General features: G+C 34.2%; 1 protein-coding gene across 4 annotated transcripts in view; it reads right to left on the bottom strand.

Annotated features, from left to right (window-relative positions):
• dnc (phosphodiesterase dunce) overlaps positions 1-22600 on the bottom strand; it is a 1099286-nt gene that overhangs the window by 819958 nt on the left and 256728 nt on the right. The window lies entirely within an intron of this gene.

The raw sequence follows: 22600 nt of genomic DNA, 5'->3' as shown, positions 1-22600 counted from the left end.
TCCGTGTTTAATAAATGGCGCTTGGCCCACTATGGCTTTGAACTCTTCATATGAATTCACACGCCGAACATGAGGATGGTTAATGGAGTACATTATGAAATAATTCTAGAAGAAAAGAGTGTAACCACAGCAAGCTTTACAAAATATTTCCTGCTTCATTTATACGCAACACTTGTAAAGACTAAAAAAATTTTTGGAGTGTAAATTTGACTGTGACACCTTCTTGCATGTAGAGAATAATCTAACGGATCTAAATTTAAAAATATCAAATATTCAATAAAATAATGATAGTACCCTCAATTTTTTATGGAGCTGATACAATAACGAAACAATAGGATGCAAAAAGCAGAGATGACATTCTTTAAATCAATTTTCGGAAATATAAGATCTGATGAAATGAGAAATGAAGATGTCAGACAAAAATTAAACGTAATAGTCTGGTAGACAAAATACCCTAATAAAATATCAACAAGAATGGTTGAAACATCTAGAACGAATGGACAGCGACAGATTTCCGAAACAAACCTTCAACTACAATGCTAAGGGAAACCGATACAGAGGTCGCTCATAGAAAAGATGGAGAGAGTGATTTTAAATCCTTGACGATGAAACAGTCTAATTCATTAAGTATGACGATGATGATAAAAAATGTAATAAGCATTTTTTATATTACTTTACACAGCAGAATATAATTCGAAAAGTGCCTTAGCATATTAGAAGAATAACTTAATAATCACGGATAAAGAGAATAACAAGAAATAATAAACAAGACGTTAGTCTTTAAAAGGGACGCGAAGCTAACAAATAATCACTCAATGACTGAAGAAATTCAAAATTAGTGATAAAATTTAATTTATTCATCAAATGATCATATAATCTGAACATTAGCGGCTATGGCTGCAGGCACTGCGGGATACTGATAATAAACTTTTCAAATTATTCAATCTTAATTTATCAACTATTTTTATTATATTGAAACATTTAGAGTATCATTTAATAACCAAATATTTTAAGTGGGAAATGAAAAATCTGCCATAAATGTTTAAATTTACTTCACTAATTATAATATCATTGTAATTCCACATGGCTAAGAAACCTGATATAATAAAAGACAATTTTTCTATATACCGGTATGAGTATTACGTATTTTATTTATTTACTTATGTATTAATGTATTTATTTATTTATTCTGACGGAGTTAAGGCCATCAGGCCTTCTCTAACACACCACCAGAATACAAATAGGCATAGGATACAAAAAAAGGCAAATGCAGAGAGAATAAATAGCCTATGTATGTATGTATGTATGTATGTATGTATGTATGTATGTATGTATGTATGTATGTATGTATGTATGTATGTATGTATGTAGCAGTTCGAAATTTGCTTCACCGAATTTAAATTTCGGCGTTTAATCAGAAATACAAAAACTTACAGGCGAACAAAATTACTTTTCTGATGTAGGAAATAATACCGTAAGAGAAAGAGACACTAGGGAATTACTAGGCAACTTGAAGTAGTCTGTATGAATGAACGGATGGCACTTGTTCTTAAAAGTATTCTTACCAAATTTTCACTATAAATGCATAGGAACAGGTAGAAGAAATGTACGAGGATATCCAGGTACTGGAGAGAATCAATCTACTGGATGTTACAAAATACACATAATATAAGCACGAGGCTGCTTCTGGATTTTAGTCCTCAACGACAGCATAACAGTATTACTTAATACTTATAGAAAATACACGTAATAAGCGCTGAGTTGTGATTCCGGCAAAGGATTATCACCGTTTACGTCAGCTCTCGTTTGATGAGTGTTTCCTGATTATTAGTGTTGCAAGTGTTTTCATAACATGCTCAAACTTGCTTATGATTAATCCGCTTGATGTAATTTGAAATGGGATGAACCAAATTTCGAAAAGTGCTTCATTTCGAGCTGTAATCGTGTGCATCGCCCTTAACGCAGCATCAGGATATTAAACGCGCTACTCTTGAGTGAGTTTCAAGTTTAATATGAAATTTCCTTCGCTACTAAATCAGCTGAATTCGGCGAAGTACGAGATGCGCCATCATGAAGGACTAGGAGAGGTCAGAGTGCGAATTATTGAGTGCACGTAGAGGAGGAAATTGATTCGCGAAATGGATTGACTTGGGCAGACATGGAGTAGGTGGACTGAGGACAGGGAACTCGGACGCACACCAGATTCCCCATTAAGCCGTCCTGTCTGCCCTGTAGTTCGGCTCTGAGCCAAAGCTGAGCTTCCTGTAGTTTCTAGCAGTAACGATCATTATAAGAATGGTCGTCTTATTGGAACTTCTAGACTTCTATCTTAATAAAGAAACGAATTTTGTGTAAAAGTCATACATAATAATAATAATAATAATAATAATAATAATAATAATAATAATAATAATAATAATAATAATAATAATAATGGTTTACTTTAACTGGCAGAGTTAAGGCCATTCGGCCTTCTCTTCCACTCAACCAATATGATAGAAAATTACTACAATTCTATGAATATAACATAATCAATACAATACAATACAATTCAAAGAAATACAATACTACAATACAAGACAATAAAATACATAATTAATATAATACAATGACAATCCTTTTCATCTTCACAACACAATAAAATAGTTATGTAATAATAATAATAATAATAATAATAATAATAATAATAATAATAATAGTCATACCTAAATTAAATTAAATTATTAAACTCGATAACAACTATAACTTCAATTTGACAGCGCCCGTAAGAAATCGTTTAGCCTTTTCTTGAAAGTGGTTATTGTCTGGCAGCCCCTAATCTTCTGAGGTAGAGAATTCCATTCACGGGGGACTGAGATAGTAAAAGAGGATGAATAGTGGGAAGGAATTGCTAGGATTTGGCTCTCCTGTGACCTGGTGTTTAGATTGTGATTGGAGGATAAGTAGTTAAACCGGGAACGAAGGTAATTTGGAGTAGAAGTGTGGAGAACTCTAAACAGAAGAGAGAGCGAATGAAGTGTTCTACGGTTACTAAGTTGCAGCCAGGATAAAGATTTGAACGAGGGTGTAATGTAGACAAACTTGTGAGCATTGCTGATGAATCTGACACACATATTGTGCATACGCTGCAGCTTGTTCGAACGGTCAGTTGTCAAGTCTGTAAGTATTACGTCGCAATAGTCAGTGGTGGTACGGGGGTTTGCACTAAAGTCTGTTTTAATTCTGGCGGGAGGAAGTTTTTGAATGGGTTAAGCGAATGCATGGTATAGCACACTCTCTTGGATATTTCCTTTATTTGGCATTCCCAATTTAAATTTTCGTCCAAGAAAATGCAGAGGTTTCTGACGACGGAATGGTACGGAATAGATACATATTTCTATGTGGCTTCAACATCAAAATAGTAGAATGCCATCATTATTATCAATATTAGCAGCAGCATCTTCAACATCAGAGATAAACGTATTCTTGGTCCAAAATGAACACTAGCTGTGTGTGATTTTCATATGTAGTCGTATGTGGCGAGTAATTTTCGAAATGGGGATTTTTTACTCTTTCTTTATGTTGACATGATTTAATTAATACTATTTTGGCACATTTAATTCGTTTTTTATATCTTTATTTCTCCTAGGGCTGCAACATTTTAAGATTCACCACTGGATCCACCGGGACTTGAATACAGCCTCAGCGTTAAAGGTGAACGAACCATTTTATTAAGTTAAAATTTTATGTAATATTGGATAATAGTTTAGGGAAAGAAACAGGTTCCGAAAATAATTATTAGAGTTTAAGCGTGATAATTTGCGTGCAAGTACTTGCATAATGATAGAAAAAATAATAAATAGGCCTATGCCTAAATAACCGTATGAAACTTAGTCACACATGGAATTGTGACACTGACTGCGAAATTCCCTGTGTTGGCAGGTCCGACTGCTCTCTAAGTGATTAGCCGTGTTTTGTAAATTATTTAGAGCTGACTGTGTCCGTCAGAAAATTGGAAATCTGCCTGACACAGCGACGTAGGTTGAATTCACCTTGAACTCTGGTCAATTTTTGTTGGAACTGTCCTCTGAGATGAGAGACAATGTTAAATTAGTTAGTTTCCTCACTATTTAGTGAGCTTGAGCCAAGTTCAGACTGTAATCCAAAAAGAAAACACGCCTTACAAGATAGTCACTCTTTTGCATAGTCTTGTGTATCCCAATATTCATTACCAACTTACACACTTGTGAATCGATTTTAAACAAACTTAACATATAGGCCTATGAAGAAGATAAATGCAAATAAGACGAAGACCATGGTTATAGGCAGAAAAAGAAAGAAAGTAAACTTGCGAATTCTAAATGAGGCAGTAGAGCAAGTGGACAACTTCAAATACGTGGGATGTACTATAAGCAGTAACATGAGCTGCAGCCAGGAAGTCAAAAGGAGGATAGCAATGGCAAAGCAAGCTTTTAATAGAAAAGGGAACATCTGCCAATCTCTGGAAAAAAAAAAAAAAAAAACTAAGAAAGATACTAGTGAAGTACTTCGTATGGAGTGTGGCATTGTATGGGGCAGAAACATTTCATTACGACGAAGCAAAGAGAAGCATTTGAAATATGGATGTGGAGAAGAATGGAACGTGTGAAGTGGACAGACAGAATAAGAAATGAAGCTGTGTTGGAAAGAGTGGCTAAAGAAAGAATGATGCTGAAATTGATCTGGAAGAAGAAAAGGTATTGGTTGGGTCACTGGCTGAGAAGAAACTGCCTACTGAAGGATGCACTGGAAGGAATGGTAAACGGGAGAAGAGTTCGGGGCAGAAGAAGATATCAGATGATAGACGACATTAAGATATGTGGATCATATGAGGAGGAGACAAAGAGGAAGGCGTTATTATGCGATTTCATTGTTTTGACGAGAAGCAAACATACAACTCCACTAATCAAACAGTTACTCCACACTTACAGCTTGCAGAATGGTGTCAGTTGGATTTCGGGTGGAGGAAGTACCAAGGTCAAACATATCTCTGGTTGGAGGCTGCAGGGTTGCATCATTAGATGGGAAAAAATCATTTCTCATAACTATGGTTCTGGAACACAACTATGATCCACGATATAACTATTCAAAGAACATTGTAGAGGTAACATAGACCATTCGTAGGTAGCTGCAGTGACTTGACTCAAACTACAGTACAGCGAAAAATATAGATAAACTAGGTACTAAGTTATGGAGTACAAAATTTGAATGGACCATAGTTATGGAAAATGACGGTAACATTACTTTATTGTCCGACCTCGTACATACCTTGGAGCGCGGGTCTTCTAATGTGTTTTTGTAGTCATATTTGTGACATTATTAATTTGTGATGCCATTAATTTTGGTAGCTATGCGGTGGTTGAGTACAAAACGATAATCCTGGCTAAATTATTTTCATTCTGGCTTGTGAGAGTTCTATTTTCCTCCATTAGGACGTATACATCACTCTACGAAATATAGCTTCCATATAACATTTCATTTGAATTTTTTACTACGTGTTTTTAAATATCATCCTTCCGAAGTCTGTCACAGATCATATTAAAAAGTGATATAACGGTCTGACAGGAAGGACTTCGGGATCTTTGGGCTTATCAGAATACGAAGCGGAATCTGGCTCGATCAGGGGTTGAGGCAAGATGACCCACCTGTCACGAATGCCACTCAGACTAGCTGTCAGATTTGGACAATCATTACATATACAAAGTGGAAGGTAAGGTAGTACACTAATAAAATTGTAGGATGTGATTCCTTAAAATATAACGAACAAAAAAGTCTAATACCATTTTGCTCGTTTTTGCGAGGTTTTTGAAGTAATACTTTTATGCCGAGATTTCGATCGAGAATTTTACGAATACTGTTTCAAATACGGTTTAATTTCTTGTGTAACAGCGAAGAGGACGTTTGTTATGTTCACGCTGCAGTAGTATTTAATTAGAAAATTCACAGATTTCGAATTAATCGATTGAAGAAACATTGAAAACCATTGATTGTCGAGTCACGTACAGAGGGTCTAAAAATCTGGCATTGCTGTCGAGACAGCAGACGGTTTGCGTCAGCTGTTGTGATGTTTACATTGCATTAGTGTGCAGTTGGACGTACAGCGGTACAGTTTAGCTTATTTCAAAACTACGAGATGTGAGAGTTCACAAATCGTGAGTACTTAGACATGATCTAGGCCGCGGAAGAAATTCGGAACAGTGAAGGACTACTGGTCTAGAAGATGTGAAAGCTGCACGCACTCTGATGGTGTACATTTTGAACAATACCTGTAAGATGTGAATGGAATGCGGTTTGTACTCTTTATTACTCTTTATTTCATTATTAGCGCCCAGAATTAGTGATTCGTAAAACAACAAAGTGTAATGTTAATTACATCTTGTTGACAAAGTTACATCAGTTTTCTTTTTTCATTAATTGTAACTGAAACTTCAATCCTAAGTGTTTTCACTCATTTGGACATCATTTCCTGATTTCTTGTTATTACTGTACGTATTTCTTGCTTACATTAAAACTATTACGCCATACTTAGTATTGTATTGTAAGTTGATAATTCTGTATTCATTATTGAACTGCGCTCGAACGCGAGCTATTTTCTTTATTCGGGTTATTAATTTACATTTTCTGACATTAAATTACACAAACTAAACAAATAACAGTTACGTCCCTATACGCAGTTCACGTAGGTCAATTTCGCAAGGTACACAGTGAGAGGTAGTCGAACTTAACCCACCCTCTTCAAGTCGCTGACCGCATTGGGTGTGGGGTTGAGACATCTTGCAATTGCCATCAGCGCTTTCGAAACACTTGTACAGTAATTATCTCACTATCTGTAAGTCCTATAATTGTCTTATTTGACAAAACTTACTCTAAATAATGAGATCTATGGCTCCTGTCAATTAATGTACTATCTTACCTTCCACCCTGTATAGGTCACATAAAGAACCAAAGCAAGTCTAAGCGTACGGACCGTCCCGAGTCCAGTCCTCGTAAAGCCAAGCCAAGATATGACAGACACATGCAAGTTTAAGAACAGCAGATATCAGAGAAGCTTCTGACATTAATGTATGTCGAAATTACTGGAAACACCTAACTACTTTTCATTATTCATAAATGTAACGCATTAATGAGTGAAGCATGGCTTGCCTAATACGCATATATATTGTCTGTATATCGTTAATTCAACATTAATAAACATTTAAATTTGAAGTGATAAATAACAAAGAGTTCAGCATAATTTGTATAGTTGAATAAGATCTTACGACATCATATCATTCTGCTTGTACGTATCTCAAGTCAGCACAAAACACTGCAACGCTTGAGATCGTAAACTTTAAGTTATGACAGCCAATAACTCTCGTTAAATGAGAATAAAACAAAAACTTTTCTGTTCACTCAATAAGTAATCTCGAGAGAATACAAACTATTATGCATGTATATTTTCACTACACTACGGGCAACAGAGGTTCTTAATTGTGGATTAGTATCAGTGTAGTTATGTGTTCAGGTTCTGTTCTCGGTTTAATTTTATTCCGAAAGAGTTCAATGTATGTGTCTCAAGCCTTGGGGTGGCTTCTTTTATCTGTATCAGTGGTTTTTGTCTCGCTTACCAGAGGATTAGAATATTCCGCTAGTAATAAATGACTTATTATTTATAATAATTTCTTTTTAGAATAGGAGTGGTCAATTAAAAACAAAGTTTTCTTCTGTTTCGCTGACAATACTTTTAAAGAGAATTAAATAAAATTTTGAAGAAAATGAGATGGAATCTTCATTAATATTTACTGTAAAAACTGGCAATTTATATCTATTCAGCTTCTATGAGATTTGCTTTAAATTTTAACTCATAGCTATATTAATTATTAAATGTAATTAGTAATATTAGAATAAGTATAGTATATTTGCATTAATTTATTATGTATAGAAATACTGGTGGCAAGTTTCTTAGAGGTAAAACTATCCCTAACACAGGTACCCAAGAAGCCCTTCGTATGACCGGAGGTTGAGACCCACATATTTACTTACTATCACCATTTGTAGCAATGAGGATTTCAGCCTTACGCGCTTGCCGCCCTTTTTTTAGTTGGTTATTTAATGACGCTGTATCAACTACTCGGTTAAGTCCACACCTGTGGAGTAACGGTTGGCGCGTCTGGCCGTCAAACCAGGCGGTCCGGGTTCAATTCCCGGTCGGGGCAAGTCACCTGGTTGAGGTTTTTTCCGGGGTTTTCCCTCAATCCAATATGAGCAAGTGGTGGGCAACTTTCAGTGCTGGACCCCGGATTCATTTCACCGACATTATCACTTTCATCTCATTCTGACGCTAAATAACCTAAGATGTTGATAAAGCGTCGTAAAATAACCTACTAATAAAATAAATAAAACTATTCGGTTATTTGTCGTGGATGGAATTTGTAATAGTGGGATGGTATTAAGCAAGATGAGGCTGAGGCCGGGAATTTGCCAGAGATTATCTGAAATTTGTCTTACGGTTGGGGAAAACTTCGGAAAAAACCCAGCGAGGGAATCGAACCCAAGCCCGAGCGCAGCTCCGGATCAGTAGGCAAGCGCCTCTGCTCACTGAGCTATGCCGGTGGCTGTTGACGACTTTGTTCCTTAACGAAATATTTCTGGAAATCATTTTCGTTAGAGCCTAGAGCCCTATGTTAAAATCGGTAGCACTTTGAAGAGAACAACCGCCAGGATCGCCACCCGTCCGTTGTAAACGAACACGAGATGGCAGTACAGTCGCTAATGCAATTCAAATGGGAGTTATGACGTGATTCCTTATGTAATAACTAGATGGTAGCATAGTAAACCTGACAAAAGTTTTTACCGTCAAAATCTATAAGGCCGAGCAATCTGGATATATATGATCTAGGGTTATAGGTTGAGTGAATCCAAGGGCCATAGGGGATAGGAAGGATTAGATAAATACAAAAATACATGTTAATTACCCAACGCGGAACAGAATGATCGCCTTTCAACATGCAGCGCAACGCCTTAAGAGCGATGCTAGCGTGCCCTGGCGATTTTTTAGACACAGAAAAATAATTCAGGTTTTCATTATGTTACCTAAAGCATTAAAGTCGTTTATGTTCTGAGAACCCGGTGTCCTTATATGTATCACCTTGATTCAGTCAACTTTTATAGAATATTTTCCATGGTTTGGTATCAGAAATTATTATAATAATTAAGTTCTCATAACATTCGATTTAAAATGTCTTCCGGACTTTTATATTTCAAGAAGTACTCCAGACAAAATAATTAAATTCAACACACCGCTTCACAAAAAGTCAATAACAAAAAAAAAGAACAGAAATGTTATTGTTTTATAGCATGGAATTCATTTTATTTTAATGATAATGATACAATTTTATGCCTAAAAAAATTAAGAAAATCTGAAATGATTTGAGGTACGACAAAAAAAATCCTTAAGTATTAAAACTAGATAGGAAACAATAAACAAGAGTAAAATCCTACAAAATAATTGCCACATCTATATTGCTCTATGGTAGTGAGAGTTTGGTACCTACACAAAAATCTCTAACCACGATTCAGAGCTCCTCAGAAATGAGATTCTTGAGAAGAACAATAGGATGCACCAAAAAAGATTAAATTAGAAATAAAAGCATAAGACAAGAATTACATGTGGAAGAAATAATAAGTAAACAGAAGGATATCGTAACAACTGATTTCAACATAGGCCTATAGAGCGATTGAAAGATACACGACTCCAAAAATAGTATGCTATTGCATTCAGAAAGGGGAAAGAGATGTAGCCAGTCCAGTAAAGCCTTGGTTTTTCTGAATTGATGCATGCGACGTGCGCGGCCCACCTAGAACAAACCCGGACTATACGGGAGATAGTGAGTGGTTTCTATGGCTGCGACGTGCGAAGTCTGCGTACCTCGCAGTTATAGAAACCACTCACTATCTCCCGTGTAGACCGGATTTGTGCGATGCGAACCTCGCACCTCGCAACCCGTATACGTCGGGTCAGAAAACCCAAGGCTTAAAGGGAGAGCTGTACCGTGAAGACGAAACAGGCATATTTTTAAACCACAAAATGTTAAAGAAGAAGAAGAAGAAGAAGAAGAAGAGGAGAAAGACTGGATAAAATTTACTGGGTTTCATTCTTAATAATAATCATCTACTTTAGAAAATTTGGCCTTAGATTGTTCCCTTGTCACTCTTGTGATTATGAATCAGCGTTAAATAATGACAAATACTGACACGGGCAACACTATTTTGTTGGCAAATGCACAAACTACAACTTGTTTGTAACTAACATTTGTGTGACGTGTGAGTGTACATTAAATCGGTAGGATAAAAATATAGACAGCAGGTTGAGGCCAACCAAGATTTACTTCGCATGGTTTCGGTCTACGCAAAAAAAAGTTTAAAGGTACAGCAGATGAATAGCAGTCCGATTCAGCTTCCCGTGCAGTGGGCGCTTGCAAGAGATAAGTTCCCTATACAAGGAAGTTCAATAATATAACATATCCGCGCAGTATAGAGCCTCGCTCTCATAATGGGTCATATTGAATCGAAATAACATTGAAAGAGAATGTGTGTGGGATTCATCTGGGGAAATGGTAGAATCACTCGTGTATAACAATGAATACAATGGAAGAAAAATTAAATGTCGTCCTGGCGAGAGAGATTTATTAAATAAATACAATCCAATAAAACTGAAGTATAATATTTGCTCTGACGTGAAGTCTGTTTGGTTGGTTCGTTGCTGAAGCCTCAACATATGGTCTACAACATTTTTTTTACTCCACTATTTCACAGAATATGACAAGAATTATATGTTTCAGTATTTATTTATTTGAATAAAATAAATCACAGACCAGAATAAGATTATTGAAAAGTTCGTTATACACTACATGAAAAATTTGTGGGAATGCACACTACATAATTTATATTGTAATTGTAAATTTAACATTAATTGCAATTGTCATTTCAATTGTAACCTTAATATTGTAGTTGTAATCCCCTGGTAGAGTAAAAGAGAAGGCCTGATGGCATTATCTCTACAGATTAAATAAATAAATAAATACATACATACATATAAGTAAATAAATAAATACAATGTAATTTATTTGCCTGAAAAGAAGATTTTTTTCTTTTACATATAATCCCATTATTATTTATATTTTTCTCAGAAGAGTGAATTGAAATTTAGAAGATGGAAATAAAGGTCACCGGCGTAGCTCAGGCGTTAATGCGTAATGCGTAATGATCCGGACCGGAGCTGCGCACAGGGGGGGTTCATTACCCACTTTGGTTGATTAACTGGTCAGTTTTCCCAGTTTTCTCCATTTTTGTAATGAAACTGTCAAGTTATCACATGGCCATTCCTCGGCTTCATTTCGCCAAATATCATTTCGCTAACGCCAATTTTATCGACGCTAAATAACCTACCAGTTGGTACAGAGTCGTAAAATAACGGATACTGTAAATACTCTTAACTGACACACCTTCCAGAAGTAGGCTTATAAAACTCTAGCGATGCTATTTTGGTAAACACAATCTGCCTTACTTACTTTCTTGGCAGTATTTCAAAGAGCTGATATTTTAAATTCCACCAAATAGCGTTGAAGACCACATTGCAAGACTTTCCCATGTGGCAATGAGAGGCTATATTTTAAATAACTTTTTTACTGTACTACCAAGTAAACTGATATGACAAAATAAAGTTCCAAATTTCTTGCTTATCTCATTCAATTCTTGATTGCATTACGTCACAAATCCATTCTTATATTTTATATTGTATTTTAATCTGTTTTTGAAGTTAGTTTTACTTTTGTTTCCCTATTTATGTAGGCCTATTCATTTATTCATTTATTTTATTCCATAGATCTTACATGAGCAATGAAGGTTTAAGATGTGGAACAAGTCAAAATTTTACAATATTACAATTACAATTTTTATAAATTTTTATAGTTTTACAATTTAGTAATTTCCTACAATTTTTACAATTTTGTGCAATTTTTTACAATGTTTTGGCGAGATGTAGTGAGATGAGGTGAGGTCCGAGGATTCGCCAAAATATTACCCGGCATTTGCCTTTTGGTTGGGGAAAACCTCGGAAAAACCCAGCCAGGTAATCAAATCAAACGGGGGTAATCAAATCAAAGGGGTTGATGCCAAGGACTCGCCATAGACTCGCCATAGACCATCCAGCTTCAGCCCCATGGCTGTGGAAAACCTCGGAAGAACATCCTCTTAATTTGGAGCATGGAGTTTAGTAAGCATATTTTTATTTTATATCATGCTATCATGCCAAGAAAAGTTGAATATATTTTAAGTGCAAGATGTCCTTTAACTCTACATAATATTCACCTTGGTAGCTCAGCTGGCAGAAAGCTGGCTTACGATTATTACGGACCCGGATTCGAACAGCGACGATGGCGGAATTGTATCTGTAGTGGACAAAGCCAACGTTGCTGAGTTTTTATCGGGATTCTCCCGTTTCTCTTTATCATTTCACCATCACTCACCAATCCAATATTCGTCATCCTCCTTTCGATATAGTCTACACAAAACCACACAAGATACATTATTGTGACCGGCGCAGAGTGTGAATTCTTCGTACCCTGGCTGAATAGAAGAAGGATCGTACAGCTATGTCAAGATATCTACAAAGAAAGCGATGGTTCGGACTTCAATCAATAAAAGGATTGGTAAGACACAATAAGTCCATCTAGCCTTCGAGCATCTCCTCCGTACAAATGAAAAAAATATACATATATATGTAATACGTAACCAATCAACTGAAATCTTAATAAAACCCAATAAAAGTAAATAATAAAAATGTTTGAAAATCTAATTTAAAAATAATAAGATGTAAGGAAGATAAAACCAGAGATTTTATTATTTTAAACATAACTTAATCAGAATCTCTAAGTTATTACCTACTCCAAGAAGTATTAGTGAAGAATATTTAGTGTTGTTATATTTTTTTATTTTAATCTTCTTCTTCTTCTTCTTCCTATCACGTATTAAGCCTGATAATCTGTTACGGTCTCACTCCATCGTTTCAGGGGGCCCAAAGATCTTATTCCTAAAGGACGGTAATTTAGTGCTTGCGTGGTATCCTTGTTATAGACATCCTAGTATATGAGATTTCCATTTCTGTCTATAATTTTGAATTTTCTCTAAATTTGATTCAATATTTAATTTAGCGAAAGTTCAAAATCATAGACAGAAATGGAAATCGCATATACATATTTTAATCCATTTATCTGAAAAACTATGGAATATTTGGAATTTACATAAAGAGGAAAGTATCTTGATATTTTTTCAAAGAATCTTGTGTGGTGGACTGCGTGTCTATTAGCTTTTTTAAATTTGTGCATAGAAATTTATTGTCCACGAAGATAGTATGATGATGATTGTCAGAATTAAATTCTGACGTAGATAAGGCAAGGTTAGTCAATTTTTATACAGTTATCTCATTTAATAACATGCTTATTTTACATTCTGTACATATAAGAAATGGTCCTATGTGCTTCACTTCCCTCGCAAAGTAAGCCATGCTAAGAGTTTTTTTTTGCCAAAATACTAAAATGAAACCATCAATAAATATAAGTATAGGCCTAATAGTAGAACTAGCAGAAACATGTAGGCATAATGATTTAACTAGAATTTCTAACGAAGACTTTTAGTATTAACACAGAAACATGAAGAACCCAAAAAAGTGAAATAATGAAACCAAAATTAAATATAGGTATAACTGTTGTGATCGTGTAGACATAATGGATAAAACTATAATCTCTAAAGGAGATTGTACGTAGCAACCCTCATCCCTGAAAAGAAAATTAGTAACTCAAAACATGTAGAAAAAAATTTAACTGGAAATAAAAAAAAAAACATCAAAATATTGGAAGAACTGGCGGAAGCATTAAGATAGAATGACTCAGCTAGAATTCCTAATAGTAGGCCTATCAACCTGGAAGAATAAGGAATTAAGCTAACCACGGTAAGATGGAAGAAAATGTAATTCAAGGAAATAATTTCAAATATTTTGACGGGTGATAAATAAAATCAATAAATTCAAACTGACAATTCCTCTAACATTTCTTACACTAAAAGTTTGTTCTGTTAGCACATAATATTGAGCTGAAATTTTTTGCGCGACTGGAATATCTAAACGCCTGCAACTTTACACTAGAATTCTCGCAGAAAAGATTAGTTCTTACGCAGCTGTCTGAAGATATCAAAATTAAATGAATCACTCGTTTTCATTTCTTCTAACTGGATGACCAAAGTAAGATACTTTTTAAGCTAAAACCAAAGGCCTTTTGATAGGCATAAACCACTAAGAGGTGTGCTGACATGCGTTAGTAATTTTTATTCCTTTATTTGTCTTCAATTACCAACATATTTTCATTCATTTGCTTCAAACACTCTATATTGAACTGAAACCACATTAAATTTTAGTCTCTTAGTGTTTTTATCTAGGTGAAGAAAATTAATAATATTAATAATGAACTAAATAGTAGCTTTACAAGCTGTTTCTGTTATTTTTAATATTTGTTACTAATATCATTCGTTACTCTTCGCCGAGCAGCAAATATCTCAAGAGATCAAGTCGACTCATTGCTGTACTAAAATGCAATTTAATAAAAATCGTTGAGTTTATCCTTCACTATTTTACAAATCTGAACAAATGACACGAAACTAGGCAGAGTAATATTAATATATTTTACAACCTAGGAGACTTCAAATTATCAATAATGTACGAATAATCAAATAGTATTTTATATCATTTTTTTTATAATCATAGCCATAGTGTTGTAAGCATGAAAGTGAGCATCGGTGAAAGTCTAGGAGGTGCGTTTGGTACTTACCACTTTGCAGTGCTTGAAGATCAAATATATTGTCTCATGTACTCACCTGAAATCAGAAAGAGACACAGGGTAAGTATTTTATTCCTGTTAATAATAATTGTCCAATTCATGTTAATAATTTTCATATTTTTATATATATTAATGGAAATACATTTAAATTTTTATAATCCACATTATCGTACGTTAAAGAATTGAATATTAAAAATAAAGCTGAAACAATTCTAAAAAAATAATAATTATAAAAATAACAATTAAGAGGACGCTAACAATATATAAAGTAAGGAAAGACACAATGATAAATTTATATAATATTATAGCAGTTTCAGGAGCCTTATGCAGTAGTGAGACGTAGGTGATGACATTTAAAGATAAAAGACGATTACAAGCAACAGAAATGAGGTTTCTGTGTTCAATTTTAAGTGCAATAAGAAGAATCACACTCTGAAATGACAAAACAAGAAATTAATTACAAATATATGAATTAAATGAACTAATCGAGCGTTACAGCCAAAACTGACTACAAAATGTAAACGAATGAGTGATGAAAGATATTAAAAAAAATATATATAGTATGATATTATATCATTCGGAAAACGAACATAAATAGATTAATTAAACCTTAAGCCTTAAACGGCTTAACGTCTCAAGAAGAAGAAGAAGAAGAAGAAGAAGAAGAAGAAGGAGAGAAAGAAGAATAAGAAGTACCTAAACTCAAACCAACCAACTCCAACCAACCCAACCATCCAAACACAAACCAACCCAACCAACCAAATCCAAACCAGCCAACAAACCAAACCAATCTAAACCTAACCAAATTCAAACCAACCTAAAACAACCAACCAAACCCAAACCAACTTAACCAAAACCCAATCAACCTAACCAAACCCAAATCAACCTAACCAAACTCAAACCAACCTAACAAAATCCAAACCAAACCCAACCCAGCCAACAAACCAAACCAATCCAAACCAATAAAAGAAACTCAAATCAACCTAATTAAACCCAAACGAATCAACCAACCCAAACCAACCTAACCAAATCCAAATCCAAATCAATCCAACCAAATCCAAACCAATCAACGCAAGCCAAACCAAACCAAACAACCCAAAGCAAAGCAAACCAACCAACCCAAACTAATCTAACCCAACCAACCCAATCCAACCAACCCAATCCAACCAACCCAATCCAACCCACCAACCAACCCAAACCAATCCAACCAAACCAACCAACCCAAACCAATCCAACCAACCAACCCAACCCAACCCAACCCAAACCAACCAACCGACCGAAACCAACTCAAACCAACCAAGCAACCAACCAACCAACCAATTCAAACTAGCCCAAATCAACCAACCAGCCCATTCAAACCAATCAACCAACCAGCCACCAAGTAACCAATCAACCCAAAACAAACAAACCTATACCAACCCAAACCAACAAACCAGCCATCCAACCAACCCACCCAACGAACCCAAACCAACCCAAGAACCATGCATGTTCACTTTATTATCTAATTCCTGCATTTGTAATGTTGTTTGTACACTTGCAGGTCTTAATTCATATTATATACAATGAAAAAAGTTATTTTCGCAATTGCAGGCGCAATAATTAATACGAGAGACGACATTGTCTCCTCAATGGAACTACGAAGAAGTTACATAAATATATTTCTATTATGTTACGTCTCCAACTCTGCTAAGATAAACTATTTGACTGTGAATGCATAGAATAATGAGCTTGTTCTTTAACACAAAACTCTACAATACTGAAGTGCTCGCTTTATGATATTTAGATAAGTTTATGAAAGAATTTATTTATAATTTCTCTGACAAAACAAAACTTATTTCTTTACTTTAAGTTAAGCCAGGAAGACATGGCCAGTTTCCTCTTTATCAACGATCTTCGCAGGTGGAACATTGTGGCAAAGGACTGTTTTCCATATCTGATTTGGACGTCTGTAACTTGCAGAAGATGGGCAACATCCAAATTATTAATCCTGCCATACCAGAGCTTGTTTTGACTAGTTCTGCAGAGGCAGTGAAAGGTGTGGTGTCTAGACAGAAATAACGTATCACGTCAGTCTGCATATTACATTAAACTTACATCCTTCTCTCGCATTTTCCTTCAGATTTGTTGTAATAATAGAATTAATTAACTACTTCGTAATACAATTACGGTGGGAGAAGAGACAGAATTTAAATGAAAATATGTAACACTTATGGATATTGTTGAAATAATCGTAAATTAAAAACCTCAAAATATGAAGACTTTTTTCGAAAAATATTATTAACAAATTTATATTTTTAGTAGGGCCTATAACTGTCTGATTAATCAAATATCCTTAGAAGGTATATATTTCCTAGTTCTTTGAGGTTACGAGAACAATATATATATATATATATATATATATATATATATATAAGAAATATATTATATAATATGTATGATTATGCTTGTTCTATGTTTTAGATACAGAATTGTACGAACTGTATAAACATTTCTGTTGTAAAAGATGGTTAGAAGAAAATAGAATAATGAATGAGTCATATATACTGGGTGCACATGAGTCATATATACTGGGTGCACATTGTAGAGTTAAACGAGAAATACATCTTAAGCAAGTAAATAAATATTAAGGTTTACAACAAACTAGAGTGGTTGAATCTTGCACTAAAATTGGACATAAGTGCAGGACGAGACAAAATTAATTAAATATTTAAATTATAGAAATTGCGTTATAAAATTGTATATTTGTGTGAAATTAATAATCGTGTATAGATACATTAGTTTTAATCATTCACTGTAAAAAAAAATACCTATATATCTGCAGTGCTCGGGAAAAGTGACACAAGTCAGTTTCCACAAACATTTTTTGATAATTTATTGACAAGTTACGGAACATCTGCTCGCTTGGAAAAAAAATACAAAAGCATTTCTCCCAATACAATAATTCATACAGAAAAAAAATCAAATCGACATAAACCAGAGTAAGTTGTCAATAAATTATCAAAAGAGGTTTGTGGAAACTGACTTATGGCACTTTTCCCAAGCACTGCAGATATATATACGTGTGTGTGTGTGCGTGCGTGCGTGTGTTTGTGTGTGTAGAAAGGGAGACAAAACCAAGGCATTAAGTTATAGCCCTAATAGCAAAAAATGTGGAAGGTCGTATATTAAAACAGTTATATAGTTACTTTCATGGTAATAGCACAGTCTAGTATTTAACAATCACGAAGCTTGAGTTGTTGAGGGTACTAGGAACCGGTACTATTTCGCATTGTCTGTAATGAGGGATAGTAGTGATCCTAGTGGTTAGCAAATATCTATGGATGTATATTCCCTACGCATTGAGCTTCGTGACTGTATATACTAGACTGTGGTAATAGCTCACTCTCACAAGCACAATATTAGTCTTTACTTCAGGTCTGTCCACAACAAAATGCACTGGAAGCAATACTTGACATATTTAGATAGGACAATGAAAATAAATATGTGGTAGGGGCCTAAATTGACCTACAGTAAATGAAACGTTGGATACTATTTCCCACACACTAACTATTAAGAAATTAGCATAAGTACTATACAATGAAATATGTAGAGTTGAAACTGATGATTTAATTGCAATTCAGACAGTATATGGTGGCGGTAGGTAATCATGGATCTAAATGAAAAAGATTACCGAAGTGCCTCAGGAACTACTTTTAGGGCCCTTTCTATTTCTCATAATAATTAATTATTTAGAAAAAAAGTTTCGTGTAAAACCGATGTATATGCAGACTACTTTTCTTACATTTTGAAATAATAAATAATGAGAGAAGCTGCTCATTGTTTGATGGAAATAATTCGACAATTTATGAACAAAAAACCGAAAATATTCTTTTCTCGCTCCAGATGAATCCTAATGAGACTAATGTTGTTGAACTGGTAGGTATTTACTTAAATAACAAATTTAATTTTATTGGAAAGTGCATATTATTAACCTTTGCTCAAAGTTCTCAAGAGTATTTTTTACTGCGCAAGCTAAAATATTGTAGTCTCTTAGTTTAGACGAAATTATTACAGCACACCATGTTTCATTCTCATTATCGTGTGATTTACTTTTTTTAGAGTAGTACTTTCTTTCTAAAAATATAAATTTAAATGGCGAAAAAGGATGTTAGAACGATAGTAGGTGAGACTGCTCAAGTTTCGTGCAATCCCACTATTTAGCAAATTAAATATAAAAGTACCATGTATGTATGTATGTATGTATGTATGTATGTATGTATGTATGTATGTATGTATGTATGTATGTATGTATGTATGTATGTATGTATTTTTTTAACCTTGTTTACAAGCATGTTCCATTATAAAAATGCAATACTACATGCTAATAGACTACACGTTACAATATTGCTAACTCTTCCGAATACAATGTATACACATTATTTCTAGCCTATTCTACTTTCCCTAAATATACTATTTACAACATGTTAACATCTATGCTACTGTTGAAGCTTTTAAATACTTTGTACAACACTACTTTAGTACCTATTCCTTTTCTATTTATAGATAAAAAAATCAATACTATTGCTAATCATTTTAAAAACTATGTTTAGAAATACACTATTTAACAAATTAACCTACTTTCCCTAAATTTACTATTTACAACGTGTTAACATCTATGCTACGGTTGGATCTTTGAAATACATTATACAACACTATTTTAGAGCCTATTCTGTTTTTCTGTTTACAAATTTAAAAAAAATCTATACTATTGTTAATACTTTTAAAAACTATGTTTAGAAGAATACTATTTAACAAATTAACCCATTTTCCTTAAATTTACTATTTAAAACGTGTCAACATCTACTGTATGGTACTGTTGAATCTTTTAAATACATTGTACATCACTATTTTAGAGCCTGTTCTGTTTTTCTATTTACAAATTAAAAAAAAAACAATGAATACTATTGTTAATTCTTTTACAATCTATGTTTAGAAGTATACTATTGATAAAATTAACCTATTTTCCTTAAATTTACTATTTACAACGTATCAACATTGTTGAATCTTTTAAATACATTATACAACACTATTTTGGAGACTATTCTGTTTTTCTGTTCACAAATTTAAAAAAAAAATTATACTATTGTTAATGCTTTTAAAAACTATATCTAGAAGAATACTGTTTAACAAATTAACCTATTTTCCTTGAATTTACTATTTACAATATGTCAAAATTAATAGTTTTTGTGAACGTTATGAACGGTTTTGTGTATTTATTCACTAAGTCACAATTGCTTATCGGCCAGTGGCCGCCGGCGTTAATCACACTTTTCTTGAGGCTTAGTCTTTGTTTATTTAGTAACTCACATTCCCAGAGCAGGTGATCCACAGTTTGTGGACTCCGTTTACAAAGGCATATTGGATCGTCCATTATCTTAAAGCGATGGAAATAAGATTTTAGTTTCCCATGACCTGTTAGGATAGTAGCTAAGTTTGTACACATATGTAGTTTCTTAAACAATCTATCTGTATGTATGTATGTAAGTATGTATGTATGTATGTATGTATGTATGTATGTATGTATGTATGTATGTATGTATGTATGTATGTATGTATGTATGTATGTATGTATGTATGTATGTATGTATGTACGCCTTTGTATTAGGAATGGTCTTTCAAAGCACAGGTTGTCCAAAAGAACAAAGTACTCAGTATAATTTATTTTATGTATACCTCCATATATATGAAGGATCCCAAAACTTGCTCAGTTCATTTCCAGATTTTTATAATTTATACATAGGCTATCAGATGATAGACGACATTATGATATATGAATCATATGAGGAAACAAAGAGGAAGGCAGAAAATAGGAAGGATTGGAGAAAGCTGGGTCTGCAGTGAAAGACCTGGCCTTGGGCAGAACACTAAATGAATGAATGAATGAATGAATACATAGGCTATGTATATATAATTCCAATTCTATTTAGAGCAAGTGCAGTAGACATTCGATTTTATGAGATAATATTATTAAATTTAGTTATTTTTATTAGTATCCTTTTACACACATATAATTTTTGTGATTTCTTTAAATAAAATCATCACAATCAGTATGACCTAGTTTTCTGCACAGATTCAAAAGTGTATTTCCCTTAAAAATCCCTCAAAGTTTTAATGTGAAATTTATTTAAAACTCCTAGAACAACGTCACCACGTCCATCTCACCATTTTGATGTCTGTTTTAAATTAAATCTCTGAATCCATTTGAAAAAACCTCACAAGTTCCACATGGATCTGAATCTGCACACTATTTTTGGACGCGAACAAGGACAATGTTTAAATGATGTTGTGGGATTCTCTCACGTGAGTGCAGCTCAACTCAATCCTCTTTGTTATGTGATGGCGGAGCAGTCCACCGTGAAGAGCTGCTGACGTTCAAACAAAACTTTGATTCGTGAGAACGAAGATTAAACGGGTGAGAGGCGCAAGCGACATACAAACAGAATTATCGTTCAAAATAACAACAGGAGGACTGTAGTACTATGTAGATCTCAGAAAAAATTATATTTTATTCGTATAAATAATAGACAGACATTTTCTTAAAAATGAGAAAAGTTACAAACTTAAAATTTTGCAGGTTGGTTCTGAAATAAAATGAAAAACACTTGGATATTGTAGACGGGCTGAATAGAAATACAATAAACAAAATCTGTATGTTCAAACTGTGTAGATGTTCGTGATAAAAATCATCAAATACTGTGAGAAAAGTCAGGAGTTATCAGCAACCAACATAACCGATATTCGTAGACTCGAACAATTATCATGTGGAGGACAAGGGAAATTTTAATTGCAGGAAACCAACACTTACTTACAAATGGTTTTTAGAAACCAGCAAGTTCATTGCGGCCCTCATATAAGCCCGCCATCGGTCACTATCCTGTGCAAGATTAATCCAGTCTCTATCATCATATCCCACCTCTCTCAAATCCATTTTAATATTATCCTACCATCTACGTCTCGACCTCCCCAAAGGTCTTTTTCCCCTCCGGTCTCCCAACTAACACTCTATATACATTTCTGGATTCGCCCATACGTGCTACATGCCCTGCCCATCTCAAACGTCTGGATTTAATGTTCCTGTTTATGTCAGGTGAAGGATACAATGCATACAGTTCTGCGTTGTGTAACTTTCTCCATTCTCCTGTACCTTCATCCCTTTTAGCCCCAAATATTTTCCTAAGAACCTTTTTCTCAAAGACCCTTAATCTCTGTTCCTCTCTCAAAGAGACAGTTCAAGTTTCACAACCATTCAGAACAACTGGTAAATAACTTTTATAAATTCTAATTTTCAAATTTTTTGACAGCAGACTAGATGATAAAAGCCTTCTCAACCGAATAATAACACTCATTTCCCAAGGGCTATTTATTCTGCGCTTAATTTCCTCCAGAGTGTCATTTATGTATGTTACTGTTGCTCCAAGTTGTTTGAATTTTTTCACCTCTTCGAAAGATAAATCTCCAATTTTTATATTTCCATTTCGTACAATATTCTCGTCACGAGACATAATCATATACTTCGTCTTTTCGGGGTTTACTTCCAAGCCCAGCGGCGGTTCCTCGGGGGAGGGAAGGGAGGAACGTCCTCCTCACATTTTTCTTCTTTTGAAAGTAAATAAAATAAGTGCCTTGAAATTCGAGGAATATTCGATAATTTTTAAGTTCACAGCTATAAGAAAACC

This window comes from Periplaneta americana, chromosome 2, assembly GCF_040183065.1.
Source record: "Periplaneta americana isolate PAMFEO1 chromosome 2, P.americana_PAMFEO1_priV1, whole genome shotgun sequence".
Taxonomy (NCBI): Eukaryota; Metazoa; Arthropoda; class Insecta; order Blattodea; family Blattidae; genus Periplaneta; species Periplaneta americana.
This window is presented reverse-complemented; position numbering and strand designations above follow the sequence as displayed.